The sequence below is a fragment of the Mixophyes fleayi genome, chromosome 4, assembly GCF_038048845.1.
Source record: "Mixophyes fleayi isolate aMixFle1 chromosome 4, aMixFle1.hap1, whole genome shotgun sequence".
NCBI lineage: Eukaryota > Metazoa > Chordata > Amphibia > Anura > Limnodynastidae > Mixophyes > Mixophyes fleayi.
Genome location: NC_134405.1, coordinates 2,460,577 through 2,479,891, shown reverse-complemented (window position 1 = coordinate 2,479,891; position 19,315 = coordinate 2,460,577). Strand labels below are relative to the sequence as shown.

At 43.4% G+C, this 19,315-nt stretch overlaps 1 protein-coding gene across 1 annotated transcript in view; it reads left to right on the top strand.

Moving 5' to 3' along the window:
- LOC142150935 (phospholipid scramblase 2-like) overlaps positions 1 to 19,315 on the top strand; it is a 116,267-nt gene that overhangs the window by 59,593 nt on the left and 37,359 nt on the right. The gene's annotated exons all lie outside the window — the stretch shown is intronic.

Sequence of the window (19,315 nt, the reverse complement as noted above, 5' to 3'; positions counted from 1 at the left end):
CTGCCATCTACTGTGCATCTGACAGTGGTGTTAATATATGTATAAGCTTCTGAAGCTGTAATACAATATAATCGATGAGCTGTAATCTAATCAATAAAGTCCGTAATGTTGGAGGACATTTACGAAATGTAAAATCTCCACCATAGCACATGGGTGAAGCAAGATGGAATTATTTGTGGAGGCCAAGGGGTGGATTTGGAAGGGGTGAGGGTGCGTTGTAAATAATGAGCTTTCTTTGTGGAGCGCTGCAACAACAAGATTTAATTTTCAAGTGAGGTTGAAGTTCTTTAGAGATAAACGGGGAGAGGGGAACATGTGTATTATTATTCCCGCTTTTGCTTCACAGCGATAAGGATACTTTCCAGCACCGCCGGCAATAAATATTGATCACTTATCGATATAATCTATCAATAAAATATTACTGGTGCGTATTAGCGATACTCAGTTGCTGGGAGATAGAGGCGGAACTAATGAGCTGTGGGCCCTGGTGTGGGGAGGAGGGAACTGGGGCCTCTGACCGTCTGCATCTGTCATGCAGCGGGCCCCATTATCTCGATGGGCCCCAATGCGCGGCTCCTGACGCACCAATGGTAGTTCCACCACTGCTGGGAGGAACAACTTACCGTTAGGACAGCCCAATCTCATCAGATAGGCACACACATGATCCGGCTAGCCCTGATCACTGACACAACATGGAACTGCAAACCCAAATCTGCCACTAATAAATAATGATAAATAATGAAATTCTTAAAAACAGATACAAAATGTAAAAAAATAAAAACCTTTCAAGGAACAAAACATGTTCTCTTCTGTTGTCATCACTCTGAGGGTGGTATCAGAGCAGGTATTAGCACAACGCTTGTTCGATACCCCTTAATGCAGATGTGCTCAGCTCCAATCCTCAGGTTCCACCAACAGGTCCTGTTTTGTAGGACTTCCTTTATCCGGCATAGGGGAGTTAGTCTATTTTGCTGGGTCAGTAATTATCCCACCAGTGTCCACAGACAGAAATCCTTCTTTAATGTATAAGGCTATATGATAAAATTCCCTATCACTGGTGGAAACACCCACATTAACAGGTAATAGAGCTTTATATCCTCTGATAAATATACCCCTTGATTGTGTCCCCAGCTCAGTGTTGGGGCAGATACTTTTATTGGGTCACATATTGAGCCTCCTCATTGCACTTTGGTGGATAAACACATTTCTATGTGTACTGTGTCAATGTGCTATAAGCACTTTCCTCTTCCTTCTCCCCAAACTCTTACATCTCTCATTCCTCTCTCGCTCTAGGCAGACATAGCCTCTATCTTATCTACCTGAGGATTTATCATCCTTTATTATTACCCAGGTAGCTTGCCCCTAATGCCCTGTAGCACACTTCTTTGGTGTCACAAATCGGGATCTTAGCCGCACTTACCTCATCCACCGCTGTCATATCACGGCTACCTGGGTCCCTTCTGGTCATCTGCAGCATTCCCGATCTCCACACTTCTCTCCAGAGGATAGTTCTTGGCTTCAGTGTTCCTGTCTGCATTGCAAGTGCAGTGTTCCTGATTGCATTACAAGTGCAGTGTTCCTGACTGCATTACAAGTGCAGTGTTCCTGTCAGAATTACAAAGTGCACTCTTCCTGTCTGCATTACTAGTGCACTGTTCCTGTCAACATTTCTAGACTACTCATTCCCCTGCTATATTCTACAATGAGCAAGAAGATCATCCAGGCTGCTAAGTTCTGTTTCACTCCTGCTCCAGCTAGTCCCAAGGGTCCCGAATCGGATCAAGAAATTCAGACAACCGTGACATTTGGGTTCTCTGTTCACCCCCCTTTCCTAAGGGAGTTTAGGAGATCTTTTACTTTCTGTAAATAACTATCCCACTCACAGCTAACAATATAATGGATATATGCTAAGGCATACTGGCAATTAGTGAATTGAAAAGTGGTAGAAACCTCATGTAGCTCAAACGGTACCACCCTGTACTGATAAAGGGGATGGGGTGGGAAATGCTATTTTTCCTCAGTGCTGTCCTTAAAGGAAACTTGCCAGTTGTAAAATACCGAGCATGTCATTGGCTCTCGATTAATCTGTCAACTGTTGCATGGGATAGGTGTCAAACCGTGACACTTAGTTGAGTTTACAAAAATCATTGCAAAAAATGTATTGACCCATCTGGTTTGGGTACTTACACTATAGGGCTAGGCCGCTCACTTTTTGACTCTTTAATGAACGCTAAGTCTAACATTTTCTGGACCTCCTCTGATATTGCTTGTCTCTGGGCTTCTGGAACCCGGTGAGACTTGAGATGGACACGCACCCTAGGATTAGTTATGAATCATGTTTTGTAGCCCTAGTGTGCCCTGGGAACTCTGAAAATAGAATCTGGTTCTTTTGTAAGAACTCGTTACACTCTTGTTTCTGAGATACTGATAGTGTTTCTGGAAGGTTCACTTCTGAACCCTGGTTAATGTAATGCTCAGGGCATCAATTGCATCTCTGTATTTCCATGGCTTAAGTTCATTGATATATTTGTTTTGGTTTAATGTACCTGGCTGATAGACTCTATAGCTAAGTCACCCATTTTTTGTTTATTTCAAATGGTCCTTGCCATGTAGCTAGAAAATTGCTTTCTACAGTGGGTATCAGAACTATTACTCTATCCGCATGGTTAAAGATCATAACCTAAGCAGTACTTATTGCATATGTTAATTTACAATTGGCATTATGACTGAAATTCTATCTTACAGAGCGATAGCATGTTTAATTATACTTCGATAGGGACCATCTTCCTGCTCCCCGGTCTCCTTAGCAATGTCTAGGAGTCTCCATGGCCGGCCAACCATATAACAGTTTAAATAGGGCAAAACTTGTGGAAGCTTGTGCCACACATTATGGAGATTTGTCACTCCCTGGGTTTGTTAGGAGGTTTACATGAGCATTCTCGGTTTCTCCACTGCTGCTGTGCACAGTTGTGGGGTTTTATCTACTTTGCAAGTAGACTCAGCAGCATTTAGTTGCTTTTTCTCACCTTCTCTTATCCTATGAACTGTAACTGGCTAGATGTCAGCCTAAGGCAATAAAAAAGGCTCTGATCTGCCCCTAGTAGAGGTTGGTGGTACAATAACAGTCACAGTGGCGGATCCAGGGGCGGGGCGATCGCCCCCCTAGCAGACACTTGCTGCCGACGGCTGCACAGTATGTGCAGGTCCGTCCAGCCGTGACAGGCAGGGACAGTGTTCTGCCCGGCTGCTCTTATTGTGTTTAAAACACAATCAGAGCAGCCGGGCAGCACACTGTCCCTGCCTGTCACGGCTGGACGGACCTGCACATACTAGGCAGCCGTCGGACACCTAAACTGTTAGAAAGGGGCGGGGCCTAAATCGCCCCCCCCTAAATCGCCCCGGGTACAGTAGTTTTCTAGATCCGCCCCTGAACAGTCACCACCACCAAGCATCCAACAGAATACCACAATTATGTACAGGGCCTTTCTTATTGTGTTTTGTGATAAAAAGTATTGGCCATTATGCTCCTCTTCGATCTATACGTAATGTTGCGGTTCGTCTTTCTCTCTCACGGCTCCACATCTGACTCCCCTTCCCCTACAGAATTCACTTCAAACTCCTCACCCTGTACCAGGGCCGGATTTACCGCTAGGCAACCTAGGCACCTGCCTAGGGCCTAGCGGCTCTGGGGGGGCACAGCTGGGGGGGAGTTTGACACCGTACGAATTTCACAGCAATTCTGGAGACCCTGAACACTAGCTAGACAAAGACCAGCTCTCTCAAGACCAGCTAGCTTCCCCAGTGTTGGTCTCACTCAACAAATGATACAAACAAGCTTTTATACCTGATACTCCTCCCCCAGCCTTAGCTTGATGGACAGGTGACACACCCACTTTCTCTTTAAGAGGAAACGCCCATCACTGGCTCTGTTTGCACAAACAGACACACCCTGTCTGTTTGCTGAAAGGAAGGAGCTTTCTAATCAGTTAACCAAACTTTAAACTATACATAAGTCTTTACCTGGTTTAACCTCAATCTAGGTGCATAACTGCTCCAATGTTTTATTCTGCTTGTATGTTTTCTCTGCATCTTGTCAGATAAATGCCTCCCTTTGTTACAATATATATATAAATATGTCTATATATTGCTTAGCTAAAATACTTTATGGTTTAACATGTTTGATTGAGGCTTTTGACACGTACACATGATCTAAAATGTAAGAAAATTCCTGAAACTGTTCCATTCACGCTACAAAAAGCAATTACACTATTACCACTAGGGCAGAAGCCTATTGGATGTGGCCTTGACGATACAGACACAACTAATCCATTTGGGGAGGGATAAAGCACCACATTCAACATACAAGGGCTCATGATGAACGTAAATTGCATTGTTGGCGTATAATACGCTATTCTACATCTGAGCATGCGCACAAACCAGTAGTTTTGGACCTTGGGCTTTGTACGTTGGCGCAGAAGTAGGTAAAGCATATTATCCGCCAACAACGCAACTTGCATTCAACTTCACAGGAGACTAACAGTTTTTAGTTTAATTTCTCAATTGCTAATTTGCCGTCGACTTCCACCTGTATGACCCTCAAACACTCCGATTACTTGTTATATCAAATGACCTGAAGGTCCGACCAAAACAACCATATCCATCAGTTCAGTAACAGAACAGGAAGAGAAGCCCTGTGTGGTTCTCATCATTTCCATCAATCTGTAATAACGGTTATTAGTAAATCTATTAGACGTAATCTTGTGGAATGGTCAATGCAGAGGGTGAGATGTGAGCTTAAAGGAAGGATTTGTCAATTACCACCTAAAACACAGAGAGCTTCTGTACCCATATGTATGTAGTCAGGGCAATATCTTCCTTATATCACAAGGTCATTCAAAGCAGGCTGTTCATTCTGGAACCCTAATATATAATGCACATACAAAACCCAATGACTCATATCATTATATTACAACTGAATAGTCCTATGAATCTGCCGTCCTCGGCACCACATGATCGGTGATCACCCACCGCACCACACAATCGTTGATCGTCCTCCGCACCACATGATCGGTGATCGTCCTCCGCACCATACAATGGGTGATCGTCCTCCGCACCACATGATCGGTGATCGTCCTCCGCACCACACGATTGGTGATCGTCCTCCGCACCATACAATGGGTGATCGTCCTCCGCACCACATGAACGGTGATCGTCCTCCGCACCATACAATGGGTGATCGTCCTCCGCACCATACAATGGGTGATCGTCCACCGCACCACATGATCGGTGATCGTCCTCCGCACCATACGACTGGTAGAATATGTATGTAATAATAATAACTATTTCTATATAATAAATTCCTACTTCAGCGGATATATAGCATACAAACCCCAAAGTGATGTAGACTCTGATATTAGAATGTGTTCTCACACTTAATCCCAGTGTCTGTTGGTATAAGGCTATTCACTCTTCTATTTGATGTAAGTTAGATGTTACAGACTAATTAGTAGAATGATGGAGAGTAATTGTTTCAATATTCAGCTAATCTATACCAGTCCTCAAGGTGGGAGATCACAGATCACAAAACGGGAACTGTTGTCATGAATATCTACACTGTGTCCTTAATGTAACAACTCTATGTTATATATTCCCTTTCTTCTCAGATGGTATTGTGTGCCCACAGTATCCTCAGCTATAAGATTAAACACTATGTACACCCAATGTACCCGTGAGATACCACCCCCAGTACATTCATGTGGGTACAGAAGCCCCCTGTGTTTTCAGGTTTGAATGGAGCAGAAATAGTAAAACCACATCCTGAGGTTAGCTGCAGATTCTCTATCACGCCCCAAACATGTCGTTACCTTACATCATAACGAGCTGCTCTCACCACAGCCACTATTGTTAAAGATTGTGAAAACATTTTTAGTTAATTGAGAAACTCACAAATATTAATGAAATATCATAAAAATAAGTGTGGCTACACAAATTTATCCAGGACACGGGAATCTCCAATAGAACCTGTGATTCAGTAAACGAAACTGCAAGAGAGCGCTAATGACCAGGTATTTTATACCTTTGTAACCAGATGGAACACCTTTGTTATGTGTGAACATAACATTACCACTGCTTTGTTCTTCCATGTGAATGTTACGCTGTTTTTACGGACAGATATACATATCTTACACATCTTATACTTATATTTTTACATATATTTTCTTATTTTATTATATAAGCAAAAAATGACATTATGTCTTGATTTCATCTATATGTGTGATTACGTAGAGTTATAACATATAGGTATCTAAGTTAATTTCCCTATTATTCCTATTTACAGAAACATCATATATATGTGTTTTTTTATTCACGTATTAATCTGTTACATTTATTAGTGATGCACTTGAGTTTGTTTTATATTTTTTAATTATTTGTTCAAATGATAAAACACACGTCTATTCTGCTGCTTCTCCCGTGTACACGTGTATACCACATGCGTGTGCTTTACCTGCTATCTGGGCACATGGCACAGTCCGGGAACCATGGAGTGTAGGTTGGCTTTCAATGATCATTGGACAATGATTCTGTAGCTGATTTTCTGGCACCATATTGTCGTTACAGAGGCTGCGCGGTAACCAGAATACTAGGAGTATCCCCAAAGTTACGCTACGAAACTAGATAATAATATAATAATATAATAATATAGGGGTCACTGAATATTTTCAATTTCCTTGGTTTATTTTGTTAAACTTCTCTGAATGTAAGTCAGACTTGATTAAGGTTGCTAAATTAGGTTGGTATGTGTCCTAAGTGTTACTGGATGTTCTGAAAGTTAATCTATTAAGAGTTGGAGAGTTAATGTGATTAGTACCCTTAAAATAAAAAAGGAGAAAAAAAAATGTTATTGAATAGGCCATTCAATGCTAACCTTACTTACCCAGTAAGGCTTATAGCGGGGTGATACTTTATCTGGAGCTATCGGGCTGACATCCATTGCCTTTTTATTATATATCAAATATGCTATTAATTAGAGATGTGAGCAGACCCCCATGTTTATGTTTTTGATGTGGTTTTGGTTCTAAAGTGTCTTCGTATTTTGGTTTTATTACACATTTTGCTCCAAAATCATGAAGGGTTTTGGTTTTGGATCTGGATTTAATTAAAAATTGTGTAAAATAGGTAAAAAGATGTGATTTTAAGTTGTGTTTGTTCCTATATTACTATTTATAACATTAACATTCATTTCCAGTCTATTTTGTAATGATCCCTTCACAACTGTCCAAATTTTCACCAATTCTGACCAAGTCTGCAGCGATCTGGCTGCTTAAATTAGTGACACACAGCTTTGTATAACAGAGGTCATCTTCCTCAATGGTGACAAAAGACAATGGGCATTAAGGAGAGCAAGGCAAAAAAAAGGAGTACATTTGATTCTGGACAAACCATGTTACAATATAAGGGGTGCAAATTAGTTTATTATTTTGCATGTAAGGAAAATATTGGCTGTTTTTTCATGTAGCACACAAATACTTGATAACTTTATTTTTATACTGAAATGTAAAATTGATCTAGAACATGCCCTACACCAACTATAAATCTGTCCCCACGTTTTAAAATTTACCTCCCCCTCCAATGTAACATGGTTTTTCCCAGGTGCAAAGTTACTCCTATTTTTTGCTTTTTCTCTCCTTAATGACTCAGGCACAATGTTATTATCACCCTCATCAAAGATGTCTACATCAATTACATATTCATTTGAAAAAAGAAGATACACCAAGTAGGTACCTGTTAAGCAGCATGTGTGACACATTTGAGAGGGTCAGCAGTAACACATTGGAGAGGGACAGCAGTAGTACATTCGAGAGGGTCAGCGGCAATCCATTAGAAAGGATCAGCAGCAATGCATTGGAGAGGGTCAGCAGCAATACACTATAGAGGGTCAGCAGCATTACATTGGAAATGGTCAGCAACAAATACATTAGAGAGGGTCAGCAGCAAATACATTGCAGAGGATCAGCAGAAACACATTGGAAATTGTCAAGACAATGCAGTTGAATTTGAAATTCTGAGAAATTAAGAGGACAGAAATTGGCACATCACTTACCCAACCAGCAGTCAGTTGACAGTTGGCAGTTGAGTGGTTAGCATTCTCTATTGTAATTTTCTTGTTTCTCATCCATGTAATATTTGTATACATGTCAAGTAATTAGAGTAAATAAGTCAAGTTGTATATAGTAGTTGTATATATTGAGAGTGTTTCAAGTAAGAATAGAGTAATTTAACAAAAAAAAACATTACAACGCCCACGTGACAATATAATGTTAAATAAATTATTTTTATTGTTGTTTTTTCTGATAAATATGAGTTCTTTATGAAAAGGCTGCTTATACAATCCTAAAACATTCTGCTACATTACTTCAAAAACAAATAAAAAACATCACAGTCTTTGTGAAGCCAGCTTATCTTGCGTATTTTGGCGTGGCGTTTGGTGGCCAAGACAAGTATTGGGCTCCCCAAAAGGTTTGGCCAACCTGTGTAGAATGCTTACGATAGTGGAAACATCGGGAAAGGAAAAGATTAAACTTTGGCGTGCCTTTGGTTTGGTGAGAGCCGAAAAACCACCACAACGATTGTTATTTTTGTTTGGTTAATGTGAAAGATATAAATCGAAACAGAAAACTCTAGTGGGAATATCCTGTTTTGGAATCATCAAGGTGACCTGTGCCACACACCAAAGACGTTCCCATACCAGTGTTTCGCACACTGCCTCACCTTCCATTGTCAGATGTAGAAGAAATTCAGGACTTAGGTGGTAGCAGCTGAAATGAATATGAAGGAAGCATTTCTACACCTCAGCAGTTCTCCCAAGAAGAACTCAACGATCTGACATGGGACCTCAGTCTGTCATGATCTAATATGAGCATAAATATACACTTTCTCCAGCCACTTACACTGATTTCCAGATAATCTTAGTGATTTCATGGTAAAACAACAGGAGAGGATTCATCAAGATATAACTGTGATGGAGGAAACTCTCATGAAACGTATGAAGGCAGACGGCACAGTCAGACACGATGGCAGACTACTGATGGAGCCTCTAACGTGATTGTCCTGGTGATAACCCACATAAAAAGGAAAATCGTACTAACAGCATTTTAATATGTATTAATTATAATTATCCAAATCAGCTGACTATATTTATCTGTTATATTATAGCAAATAAAATGCCATTATGTATTTCACATGTATACCCTTTTGTGTGGGTTTTTTTTTGACAATTTCAATGCAATTTGTAAGTTGTTTCTGCTTGACCATTACAATTTTTGGCATTTTTTTTAAATGTTATTGAAATGGGGTACCAATTATCTAAAAATATAACCAGTCCAGCCAAACCAATATCATAGTACCACAAAGTTACCCCCAAATCACACTTTCATGATTGGCAATAACATTATTGTTGACCACAGTTAGTTTTGTAATTGAAGTGGAGAAAGCAAATGCAACGATGGCAGAGTTACAAAATCCTTTATTAAGATCAGAGAGGACACAAGACCTCAACTGTGGTCAGTGGCATCAGTAGACATTTAAAAGATGATGATAGAACAAGGGAACAATGTTATATGGTGAATATGGCACTGTTCTTGGGGACATATGTTGATAAGGACAGGGGCATAGTTTCACAAACCAAGCTCAGGGACAGGGACTGCCATTTTTGTAGCAGAAGTGCTTGATTTGTTTGGGCCCCCACAAAAGCCAACATTATCTACATCAATTACATTTTTATATGAAAAAAATTACACCAAGTATGTAGCCATTGGCAACATGTGTGATACTTTGGAGAGGGTCAGTAGAAATGCATTGGAGAGGGTCAGTAGAAATGCATTGGAGAGGGTCAGTAGAAATGCATTGGAGAGGGTCAGTAGAAATGCATTGGAGAGGGTCAGCAGCAACACTTTGGAGAGGGTCAGTAGAAATGCATTGGAGAGGGTCAGCAGTGGCAGAATCAGAGCTCAATAGGTGGTATCAGTAGACATTTAACAGATGATGATAGACCAAGGGAATGTTAATGGTGCAAGATGGCGTTGTTCTTAGGTCCAACCACCCGGGTGTGATTATGTGTTCGAAAGTTAAATGATTGACATAATATGGTGTTCACCATAATAGACAGGGTAGGAAAGTTGACAATAATGAAACTGACAGTGTTGAGGTGACAATTGAAAGGTAGACAGTACTTATTAGGTAGACAATTCAAATGTAGACAGTATTATCTCTAACTCTAGCCCTATCCCTAACCCTGCCCCTAGCCCTGTTCCTATTGCATTCCCTAACCCTGCCCCTATCCCTGTTCCTATCCCTAGCTCTGTCCCTATCCCTAACACTATCTCTGTCCCTAAACTTGCCCCATCCCTGTCATTAACCATGTCCCTATCCCCTCTATTCATGTGAATTGGTGACCTAATATTACTGTCGACACCTGAATTGTCATCTAATGTTGTTAACTTTATGAATGTTAAATAAATTAATGTTTAGCTGTTGAATGCATAGTATTTCTACTTTTACACAAGCTGGTAGACCAAGGCCAAAATAAAAATAGCGTTAGATGGAATGGTCCTTGGACCTACTCACCCATATGTTAAAAAGACCGTGTACCGTTCAACAAACCAAGCACTTCAGAGACAGAGGCTGCCACTTTTCTGGCTCAAGTGCTTGATTTCTTTGGGCCCCCACAAAAGATAACATTTTAGGTTGTTGGATGGTGAACTGGACAGAATAGACAGAATTATTTTAAAATAAATTACAAATGGGCATTTAACAGTGATTGTGGCTGCATCACTTATAAATAACTTATTTGTAGCTGGACCATATAGAAATAAGTTATTATAGATATTTATTTTAATTAGGAGTCAAGTGCACCTCTGTATATAATTTCAAATGTACTTATTCTTTTATATTGGTATGTGTGGAAATGTATTGACGTATGAGACAGTATGTCATGTTTGGATTTTGCAACTGTCTGGAGACAGGTAATCTCATGTTAATTAGAACTTTTCATCGCTGAGTGACCAAAATGTCTGTTGAGCCTGAAAGACAGGAGGAGGTAGTTATACCTGCTGGTAGACTCCATATGTAAGTGATCACAGATGAATGAGAATTTTGCAAGTTAAATTGTGTTCAAAGCAAGATTATAGAAATGTTATATCCTGATGGTAAACATTCAATATAAAACCTCAGACGTAGCGGTGCCATGAACAGCAATGTAAAAAGGTGTTAACCCCCTCCAGGCTGAGTTATGTGCAGGCTGCATGAAGCACCTGGATTGGTTAGAGGGGCAGGAGGCTGGATTACCTCCTGCCAGGGTATCTGTCTAAATCTGTATAGAATGCAGACTGTCCATGTATTAGTATTTTTCCATCTGTGCTGTCTGGAGACCACTAGTACCTCAAACTAGTGTGTAACTGTCCTTTTTAGGACATCCTTAGCTAATAAACATCACTGCTTAAGGAACCTGTTTTGACGCATATTTGCCTGCTATAAATCCTGTGACCTACAGATTACACCAATCTAATCTGTTATCTGATAATGACTATTTTAATTTTAATAAATAAATGCAATATCCAGTACATTTTTGCATATATAATGAAGGTCCGGTCCAAACTGATAAAAGTAAAAACAGATGCACAACATTATACATTAAACTTTGTTAACAACATATGGTATAATATTCTGCCAAGTTCCAACCAAATAGGTTCTTTATTAGAAGTGCTGGTTGTAGAAGGAATTCACAGTCCCTCCTAAAATCAGTGAGGTTTAAATGTCCCAGTAATTGGTGCTTAAGATATAAAGGTAAATCCTCTAGTGGTAGTAATGTATAATCAGCGACAGATAGTTCTTGGTACACATAGGAAGATAGAGAGTAGCTGCAGCCACCAATCCGAACACAGTGACGGAGTATAATACCACAGACCACATTGCAAAATGTCCACCTGGACTGTGGTGTCCATCTTTTACAATGACAGTAGTGATGAGAGACAGGTGAGTAAAACACTGGTTTGACAATGACATTTCCCTAGAATGGTGAGGGCCTGTTAACAGTTAAGCATTCTGGACGGTGCAGCGAGGCGGCTGTGGAGGATCAGGGGGTAGGGGGAGCTGGAGAGACGTGGTAAATGGAGCAGCAAGTGTGGTTTGGAGAGAATACAAACAGCAGTAAATATAAAGCATCCAAATCATAGTAACTGTGCAGCTGTAAGAAGCATGGTTGACAAACATTTCAACAGGGAGTGTCCAGGTACAATGCAGGAGGTGGAAGATTACAGGAACTCAATGTTGTCCTCATGTAGCTGTGTTTCCAAATATTTGCAGTAACACTGTCATCTGCCCCTACCTCATGACAAGATGTCAGTTGAAAAACAGGTTTAGATCCTACTGCAATACTATTTTAAGAATTATTATCATTACACGCAGCAGGTACAATACTCCACTCCCTATCCCTGTCACATCCTGGCATCTGAGAGGAAACATTGCTACTTTCAGTAGAATCTAACAGTAACATGTGTGGCATTAACATCATTACACACTTCACTATTAGTGTCACACGCCGGCCTCCTGGGACCACCACTCGAGGATCGGCGCGCCTGCCCTCAGCCTGATTCTCCCTATGTTGCATGCCGTCCTGTCGGAGGCAGTCTGCGCCTTTGCAAACCATCTCGCCTGTTTCACCTGCCTTGTCTTTCCATTGGTCGGCATTCCTTTATAAGGTCCTCCTCTCACCTTTCAGTGCTGGTTCTTTGAGTCTACACCTGGCCTGGAAGCAGCTCCCTTCTCCTCGTTGTGATCAACGCCCGCTACCTATCCTGTATGCACCGCTGACCTCAGCTGATCTGTTCCACTCCCAATTGGTAATAGCTGTTGTTTCAACGTCTGCTGTACATCCTGTGTCCCGCTGATCTCTGCTTACCTGTTCCACTCGTTAGTGGTAATCGCTGTGATCAGTGCCCGCTACCTATCCTGTATGCACGGCTGACCTCTGCTGATCCGTTCCAATCTCTACCACTAGGGAGTGGAACGGATCAGCGGAGGTCAGCGGTGCATGCAGGATAGGTAGCGGGCGTTGATCACAACGAGGAGAAGGGAGCTGCTTCGAGGCCAAGTGAAGATTCAAAAGGTGAGGGGAGGAGCCTTATAAAGAAGTGCCGAAAAATGGAAAGCCAGGGCAGGTGAAACAGGTGAGATGGTTTGCACAGGCGCAAACTGCTGCCGTCAGGACGGCATGCAAGATAGGGGAATCAGACTGAGGATAGTTGCGCAGATCCTCGAGTGGTGGTCCCAGGAGGACAGTGTGTGACATTACCCCTCCCTTTAAACTTGGTCGCTTAACACCTAGGACCAGGTTTCCTGGGGAAATTAGTATGGAACTTCTTTAATAGAAGAGGTGCATTGCCATCAGTTGCCCTCAACCATGATCGTTTCTCTGGGCTGAAGCCTTTCCAATCCACAAGGTATTTTACAGCCCCTCTTGAGTACTTGGAGTCCAGTATCTGCTTGATCTCAAATTCCTCTGTTTGTTGAAGATCAGGATGAGGAGAGGAAGCAACCGGAGAGGAAAAGTGATTGATGACCAGAGGCTTTAATAGCGAAATATGAAAGGCATTAGTAAACCGGAGAGCTGAGGGAAGCTGAAGATTAAAGCAAACAGGAGAGATGACTCGAGAAATCTTGCAAGGACCGATGTATCGGGGAGCAAATTTCACACAAGGCACTCTGAGATGAATATTCTTAGTAGATAGCCAAACCTTGTCACCAACCATCAGGGGAGGAACAGCTCTGCGATTCCTATCAGCAAATAATTTACAACAAGAGGAGTATTTCTTCAGGGCTCTTCGAACTTGTACCCATGTGGAGAGAAAATCCTTCCACAAGGAATTAACTGCAGGAACCTGGGTGGATGGTAGACACAACAATTCTGGAATTCGGGGATGTACACCATAGACAATAGAGAATGGGGTCGCTGAGGTGAACTCATGTGTCAGACGCCGTCCCCGCTGATTCCCTGTCAGACGGGGAACAGACGTCTGAGCCCTCCGTCGGCTACCGCAGTCTCAGTCCCGTTGCTAGGCAACGGGACGCTGCTTCAGTATTCGCTGCCGCCCTCCGTTTTCCACCAATCACCTCAGTCTGGATCCTATTTTAACCTGCCTCTGGCGCCATTAGGGTGCCAGAGTAACAGGTTCACCGCCAGTGTTCCTGGCTTCTGTTGTATCCATACTTCTGAGTATCCTGCTTACTGTCTTCCTGTTGTGACCCGGCTTGGCGACCATCCTACTCTTCTGTATGACCCCTTCGGTACTGTGACTTCGGCTTGGCGACTACTCTTCTGGATTACCCTTCTGTACCTGATATTCCTGATTGCTGTGACCCTGAACCGTCTGACCTCTCTTTACTACACTGGTAACTGGCTAATAGAATCGCGACCTGCGTGCCCCGTGCAGCGAAGTCCAAACCTCCTTGCGGGGGTCGCTGGTGAACACCAGGGGTACGTTAGACTCCGCGCCTGTTAGACCAGTTGTGCCAATACCGGTTAGTGTTTATTCTACTCCTGTGCCCCTAGGCCTACGGCCTGACAGTTTTCTCTGGCCATGACTGACGGTACCGGAGAACCCTCAGCCCGAGATCTCCTCATCCATTTAGGAGTATGGGTAGAACAGCAAGAGGCCAATCAAGCGCAACTTCTACAGTGTTTACAGGGGGTGATCTCTTGCCTGGATTCCCTGAGTGTTCCGCAGGCCGCTGCTCCAGCCTCAGCTCCTGTTCCTGCTTCTGCTCCAGTCTTTGTGCCTCCTACCGGAGCTGTTGTTCCCTCTACAACTCTACGGATTCCTACCCCAGAGAAGTATGACGGTAATCCCAAAGGATGCCGTGGATTTTTGAATCAGTGTTCCATTCAATTTGAATTAACACCGGAGAACTTCTCATCCGAGAGAGCTAAGGTGGCCTATATTATTTCTCTTTTGACGGGACAAGCCCTAGCCTGGGCCTCCCCACTTTGGGAGCGGAGAGATGGATCGCTCCTCCAATCTGACACCTTTATTGAGAACTTTCGAAAGGTATTTGATGAGCCCGGCCGAGTTTCTTCGGCTGCATCCAGTCTGCTAGCTCTTCGCCAAGGCTCCCTTACAGCAGGACAATACGCTGTTCAGTTCCGTACCTTTGCCTCATAATTAGGATGGAATGATGAGGCCCTAACGGCTACCTATTTGCAAGGTCTGTCTGACCCTATCAAGGACGCTCTGACTTCTCAAGATCTTCCGTCTAAGCTTGACGATCTGGTCTCTCTGTCTATCAAAGTAGACATTCGCCATCAAGAGCGTTCTACGGAGAAGATCCAGTGTCGCCGTACTGTTTGCCTGGCTCCCCGTTTCCAATCTCCACTTCTTCCAGCCGAAGAACCGATGCAAATTAGACGCTCTCGTTTGTCTCGGGATGAAAGGGTACGTAGGATTAAAAACCGTTTGTGTCTATACTGTGGAGAGTCCGGCCATCTCTTATCTTCTTGTCCAAAGAAGCTGGAAAACTCTACCGCCTAGGCAACACCAGGGAGGTTTTTCTAGGTTCCTGTCTCCATTCTCCCTCTCCTTCAAGAGATAACAGTTTTCTGATGCCTGTCACCCTCAAGTTTTCGGATACTTCCCTAGATTGCTCTGCATTTGTGGATTCTGGATCTGCAGGGAACTTCATCTCCGCCACTCTGGTGTCCAAGCTTCACATACCTTGCTCTCCATATTTAGACTTCATTGATGTTTTCAGCAAGACCGCTGCAGAAAGTCTTCCGCCACATCGGGCATGGGACTGCCCCATCGAGCTAATTCCCGGCAAAACCATTCCCAAAGATAGAGTCTGTCCACTGGCTCTTCCCGAGACAAAGGCGATGTCCGTATATATTTCAGACAACCTTCAAAGAGGATTTATCAGAAAATCCACCTCGCCTGCAGGAGCTGGATTATTTTTCGTAAAGAAAAAAGACGGTTCATTAAGACCTTGCATCGACTACCGCCGTCTTAATGCCATCACCATCAAGAATCGTTACCCTATCCCGTTAATTACAGAACTGTTCGATCGGATCAGAGGAGCCAAAGTCTTCTCGAAATTAGATCTCAGAGGGGCCTACAACCTGATCCGCATTCGAAAAGGCGACGAGTGGAAAACGGCATTTAACACCCGTGACGGGCACTATGAGTACTTAGTGATGCCTTTTGGTCTTTGCAATGCTCCAGCAGTGTTTCAAGACTTTGTAAACAAAATCTTCAGGGATCTCTTGTATCAGTTCGTGATTGTCTACCTGGACGATATTTTAATATTTTCTTCTGATATACATTCTCATCGCCTTCATGTCAAGACTGTTCTTTCTCATCTCAGAAAATATTCCTTATATTGTAAACTGGAGAAATGCCTTTTCGAATGTTCACAAGTTCCGTTTCTGGGGTACATAGTTTCCGGCACCAGTCTACTTATGGATCCAAGCAAGGTAGAGGCCATTATCAGCTGGCCATTACCAACTGGCCTCAAGGCAACTCAACGCTTCATCGGGTTTGCCAACTATTACCGTCAGTTTATTAAAGATTTTTCGTCCATCATCTGTCCCATCACAGCTTTAACCTGCAAAGGTGCCTGCAGCAAACCGTGGCCTGTCGAAGCCATACAGGCTTTTAAGACTCTTAAAGAAGCATTCCTTTCGGCCCCTATACTCAAACAGCCTGACCAGAGGAGACTGTTTTTTCTTGAGGTAGACGCTTCTTCGGTAGGAATTGGAGCGGTACTGTCCCAGAGATCTTCTTCGGGTGCACTAGAGACTTGTGGATTCCTGTCTAAGAAATTTTTCGGGGTGAACTAAATTATGGAATCGGCGACAAGGAATTGCTAGCCATCAAGATTGCTCTTGAAGAGTGGCGCCATTTGCTGGAAGGTGCCTTACATCCTGTTACGGTAATGACAGACCACAAGAATCTTACTTACCTCCAGGAGGCACAATGTCTTAATCCACGTCAAGCTCGTTGGTCTCTCTTCTTTTCCAGATTTCAACTTGTCCTTACTTTCCGTCCCGGTTCCAAGAACTCTAAGGCCGATGCACTTTCCAGGTCCTTTGACAATACGGACGCTCTTCCCTATCCAGACAACAAGATGATTCTTAATCCGATACAAGTAGTGGCCATTACCAATTCCTCAGCAACCTCTCCTCCTCGGGGATGTTCATTTGTGGAACCACATCTCCGCTCTAAATTACTAACTTGGGAGCATGAGTCCAAATTTGCAGGTCATGCCGGTTACAAAAGAACGAAGGAATTCCTTTCCAGATACTACTGGTGGCCTAAACTTGCTTCGGATGTTCTGAGATTCGTTTCGGCATGTTCAGTTTCTGCTCGCCATAAAGTACCAAGACAAAGTCCTGCTGGTCTTCTTCTTCCTCTTCCTATTCCTGATTCCCCCTGGACCAGCATCACGATGGACTTCATCACCGATCTCCCTTTGAGCAACAGCTACAATACCATCTGGGTCATGGTAGACCGCTTTTCAAAAATGTCACACTTCACTCCTTGTAAAGGTCTCCCTTCAGCTCCTAAGCTCGCAGATTTGTTTCTAAAAAATATCTTCCGTTTTCATGGATGTCCTCAGGAGATCATCTCTGATAGAGGAGTACAATTTGTCGCAAAATTCTGGAGAGCCTTTTGTAATAAGATTGGAGTCAGTCTCAAATTCTCCTCCGGATATCACCCTCAAACCAACGGACAAACGGAACGAGTGAATCAGGACCTAGAGTGTTTCCTACGGTGTTTTGCCTCTGATCATCAAACGTCGTGGAGCGATCTTCTGTATTGGGCCGAATTCGCTCACAACAATCTTCTACATTCCTCCTCTGGTCGTTCTCCATTCTTCATTATCTATGGCAGACACCCCACTCCTCCTTTCTTATCCGAAGCTCCCTCTTCTCTAGTACCAGCAGCTGATACTCTCATCCATGACTTCTCTCGAATCTGGTCTCAAACCAAAGAAGCACTGTCTACTTCAGTACAGAGACAGAAGAAAGCGACTGATCATCATAGGAGAGTAGCTCCAGTCCTGAGAGTGAGAGACCGTGTTTGGTTGTCTACACGCAACCTTTGACTTCAAGTTCCATCCATGAAATTGGCTCCTAAGTTCATTGGTCCCTTTTCCATAGCACAAGTCATCAATCCTGTTTCCTTCAAACTTGCATTACCTCCGTCTCTTAGAATCCATAACACATTTCATATTTCATTGCTGAAACCGCTGATTCTCAACGAATTCTTCAGAGAACCTGCTCCTCCTCCACCTATTAAAACATCTTTAGGGGATGAATTCGAGATCGAGAGGATTCTAAAGAGACATCTCTTCCAGCACAAACCTCAGTATCTAGTACACTGGAGAGGTTACGGTCCTGAGGAGAGATCGTGGGTCTCGGAAGCCGACCTTCATGCTCCTCGTCTCCTTGCAAAATTTCTGAGGAAAGGCAATCCTTCTCTGAGAGGGAGGAGGGGAGGGGGTACTGTCAGACGCCGTCCCCGCTGATTCCCTGTCAGACGGGGAACGGACATCTGATCCCTCCGTCGACTGCCGCGGACTTCCGGATATCGGGCGCATGCGCCCTGGTCTCAGTCCCGTTGCTAGGCAACGGGACGCTGCTTCAGTATCCGATGCCGCCCACCGCTCTCCACCAATCACCTCAGTCTGGATCCTATTTTAACCTGCCTCTGGCGCCATTAGGGTGCCAGAGTAACAGGTTCACCTCCAGTGTTCCTGGCTTCCGTTGTATCCATACTTCTGAGTATCCTGCTTACTGTATTCCTGTTGTGACCCGGCTTGGCGACCATTCTACTCTTCTGTGTGACCCCCTCAGTACTGTGACTTCGGCTTGGCGACTACTCTTCTGGATTACCCTTCTATACCTGATATTCTTGATTGCTGTGACCCGGAACCGTCTGACCTCTCTTCACTACACTGGTAACTGGCTAATAGAATCGCGACCTGCGTGCCCCGTGCAGCGAAGTCCAAACCTCCTTGCGGGGGTCCCTGGTGAACACCAGGGGTACGTTAGACTCCGCGCCTGTTAGACCAGTTGTGCCAATACCGGTTAGTATTTATTCTACTCCTGTGCCCCTAGGCCTATGGCCTGACATCATGAAAGGCATTATTGTGCACAAATTCGGCCCATGGTAATATATCGACCCAATCGTCTTTGTTAGTCGAGAAGAAAATCCTGAGGAAAGTCTCCAAGTCCTGATTGACCCTCTACGTTTGGCCATTGGTC